The sequence below is a fragment of the Aegilops tauschii genome, chromosome 7, assembly GCF_002575655.3.
Source record: "Aegilops tauschii subsp. strangulata cultivar AL8/78 chromosome 7, Aet v6.0, whole genome shotgun sequence".
Taxonomy (NCBI): domain Eukaryota; kingdom Viridiplantae; phylum Streptophyta; class Magnoliopsida; order Poales; family Poaceae; genus Aegilops; species Aegilops tauschii.
This window is the reverse complement of record NC_053041.3, coordinates 428,580,739-428,584,633: the sequence shown is the minus strand read 5'-3', so window position 1 is coordinate 428,584,633 and position 3,895 is coordinate 428,580,739. Positions and strand designations below refer to the sequence as shown.

Genomic DNA, 3,895 nt, shown 5'->3' with positions numbered 1-3,895 from the left:
AACCTGGCCTCTTGAGCCACCAGGACTTGCCGCATGTTGCGCTGATAGGCCGTCGCCACGCTCGGCAAGCCGAAGGCAGTGGCGGCGCCAGGAAATGAAGGCTGGGTATTCATTAAAAAAAATTGGCTCTAAATGTAGTATATGAACCAAACAACACAACACTAGCAATATATGAACAAAACAACACTAGCATAACGGCAATAGCAATATTTCAAGTATCAGACCATAACAACATGAATACATAAGTACCTTTTGATTGATAAAGTGATGATATCCTTCTTACAATATAACTTTGCGGTCGCCTTTTTGGAAGAGATTGATGACATCTTCATCTTCACTTGATCGAAAAATTCTCTCTCAACAAATGTAACCAAGCAATTGTTCAAATATTCATCACCCATTTTGTTCCTTAGCTTATTCTTCACATAGCTCATTGAAGAGAATACCCTTTCAACACTAGGAGTAGCTACTGGCAGAATCAATACCAACTTAAGAAGCTTGTAAACAATATGATATTGTTCATGCTTGTTTGTCTCAACAAGCATAATTGAAAGCTGACACAGATTTTTCAGATTTTGAAACCTTTCATCTCTACGCACATTAGTAACATACATGTTTAGTTGCCATGGAAGTCTTGCTAGTTCATCACTTGTAAAATCAGAAGCATAAAACTTTGTAGCAAGCCTAACCAACTTCTCTTGGTCATAAGCAGCAAATAGATGAAGTGGACAGAAAGCTGCCATGCAAGAAAGTAGTTCCGTGTTTACCTCATCGAATCTGCCATTCAGCTCACTGATTTGCCTATCAATGACACCCACAAACATATCAACCTTGAAGCGGTTGTAATTGTTCACACCATTACATAAACCCCTTCTAGGTCGGCCAACGGGAAAGTAAGGACCCTCCATATCAACAACTTTGATCTTATGCTTTGTCCAAAAAGATGTGACCTTCGTGAGAAAATCATCCCATCCAGCATCGGTCCTCAAAGCCTCCAAGTAATACTTTGTGTCACCAACAAGCTCAATAGCATGAAAAATATCTTCGTCTTGCTTTTGCAAAGCTCTACACAACTCATCTGTGTATCCAAATATTTCTTGCATCATGTGTGCCATGAAAACAAACTCAAATGATCGAAATATTTTCTCTATGGATAGAGCTGCTTGTGCCTCCGCACCATGGTACTCATCTCCAATCTTGCGAAGGACTCGTCGTAGTGTACCATACAGAGAGATGACATGGTTCACAGTTTTGAAGTGAGAGCTCCAACGTGTATCACATGGCCTTCCCAAACCCATTTCCTGATTCAGCCCACTCCCTGTTTCTACTTCTTCCAATTCCAATGCATCAATGAGTTCTTCAGCCTGAGCTATCCGAAGCATTCTCATCTTTTTACAAGACATGCCAAGAGCATTTAACAAGTGTGCAAGCTGCGGAAAGAACCAAGTACAATCACCACTCTCCTTAGCAACATCAACAAGAGTTAACTGTAGTTGATGGGCAAAACAATGAACATAGTAGGCAGAAGGGGACTCATCCATAATCAGTTTTTTCAGGCCATTAGCATTACCTCTCATGTTACTAGCTCCATCATATCCTTGCCCACGAACCATTGCAAAGGTCAAATTGTAGTCCATAAGCATTTTCTGAATTGCAGCTTTTAGTGTTAAAGAGGTAGTATCTTCAACATGAGCAAGACCAAGAAATCTTACAACCGCCCTTCCTTTCTTATCAACATAACGCAAGCAAACAGCCAACTGTTCATTCTGATAAACATCACTAGACTCATCTGCAAGTATTGCAAAATGACCACCATCAAGTTCCTCAATGACTAGTTTAGTAGTCTCTTGTGCACAACATTTTATCACCTCTTGCTGTATATCATGGTGAGTCATCCTGCAGTTCCGTGGAGCATTCTTGAGAACAACCCTGTCAACCTCTTCAAAATTTCCTGCTAGCCAATTTAGAAGCTCAAGGAAATTTCCTTTATTTAGTGAGTCTTCACTTTCATCATGTCCTCTAAATGCCAAGCCTTGGCGCAACAGAAATCTCACACACTTGAGTGTCCATGTCAAACGCTGTTTATACAAAGCCTTGTATTATGAGGTGTTTGAAGCAATAGACTCCCGAATTGATGTTTGTGGTGTAGTGAACCTATCATACTTCTCTTGAGCTTCAGCATGAACACTACAAACCTCACCTTCATGTTTCTTCAATCTCAACTTCATGTTCCAGTTATTAAATCCCTTCTTCACAAAAGCATCTCCACCGAGACATCTTGTTTTATCCTTGAACAAATAGCAAACGAAGCAGAAAGCGGTTTCTTTGTCCACACTATACTCAAGCCACTTGTAATCCTTAAACCAAGAAGGAGAAAAGCGACACTGTAATCCACTTATATCTCTATACTCAAAATTATGTTTCTTTGGTTGACATGCCCCCAGCTCGATGTATCTCCTTCTAACTTTATCCTGGTCATTGACATTGTACCTAGAGATGGGGATCCATTTCCCAGGATCAGACTCAAGTGCTTCCAAATCTACCTTAAACCGAACTTCATCATTTGCTTCATCATCTTCTACAATTGGGGTTGGGGAGCCAGCTGCACTCTCAGGTTCTGTGTGTCCATCATCAGGTTCATGTGCTTGCACAAGTGCTAGTTGCAGATTGCTCTCAATAGTAGGAGGAATGATACTGCTCTCAACTTCAACATCAGGAGGATTTTGTGTAGATGTCGAAGTTCTTTTATTTGCCTTGGAAGCTCTTTCCCACAATGCAACAATGCTAACACCCTTCTTCTTCATCTGTGATACAAGATCAGAAAAAATAGAACAGCAATCTAGTAATCTACTAAGTTGGTCGTTCTAGCAAATTGGTTCAGGTGCATACATGTACTAGCAAATAGCAACCTGGTCGTTCTTGTGCATACATGTACTAGCAAATAGCAACCTGGTTGTTCCACCAAACTACAAATATGTAAGTAAGAACTATGTATTGTGTATTCTGTTGTCAGTCTTATTTTTTGTAGAGGAATAACTGCTCGATTTACCTGTATATTTGTTTTTTCTGTAACTCAAGTGTTAAATGATAGCTGCTAAAGAATAGTTGCAGGCTATAAAAACGTTAAATTCATGCTATGGAAATATAACAAAGCCACTTTAGACAAAATTTATCCCAGAGCCAGGCAGCCAGCTTACTAGCTTAGTAAAGTTATTTGCATTTTAAACCGGCAGTCATGCTGACTGTGTTAATGATACACCATGTGAAATATGATTCAGAATAGTTGTGTAGCAACAAAACAGTAACCGGGAACATGTATGCACTAGAAAACATCTCCCATCCAGCTGCTCCCATCCTCGACTCATTAGTTCAGTTCAAGAGCAGAAACTACTCGATTCGAGGAAAAAGAAAAGCAGAACCTACTCATGAGCTGACTGAATCTGAAATCTGAAACACTAGAACTAGGAGCAACACTGACTAGGAGAAGAGGAGAATATAACCTGGTCTGCAGGTCGCCCATTCAGCGGCTCCGCTTGCCGTGCTGCTGCCTGCGGTCGGTACTGGCCGCCGCCGCCGCCGCAGCAGGCGCTAGGTTAGGTTGGGTGCTTGGGGAACGGCCGAGTGGGGGCTTGGGGAACGGCCGATTCGGGTTGAATGAGTCGGGGGCTGGAGAACGACTGCGCACGCGCGGTAGCTTCCGCCCGATGGGCTGTGCCGCTGTGGGCTTGTGGCTCGCGGGCTGCTAAATAAGACATATATTATTTTTTAGGCCAAATCTTGGGTATTCACATGAATACACGTGAATACACCTGGCGCCACCGATGGCCGAAGGGCATGCGAACGTAGCTATGTGGTGGGCCCTCACAGCGGCCCACACGCGATGGCCAGAAGCGCT

At 42.3% G+C, this 3,895-nt stretch overlaps 1 pseudogene; it reads right to left on the bottom strand.

Moving 5' to 3' along the window:
- Nucleotides 1–218: 218 nt before the first annotated feature.
- LOC109779232 (uncharacterized) lies at nucleotides 219–2,804 on the bottom strand (annotated as a pseudogene).
- Between the last annotated feature and the right edge of the window lie 1,091 nt (nucleotides 2,805–3,895).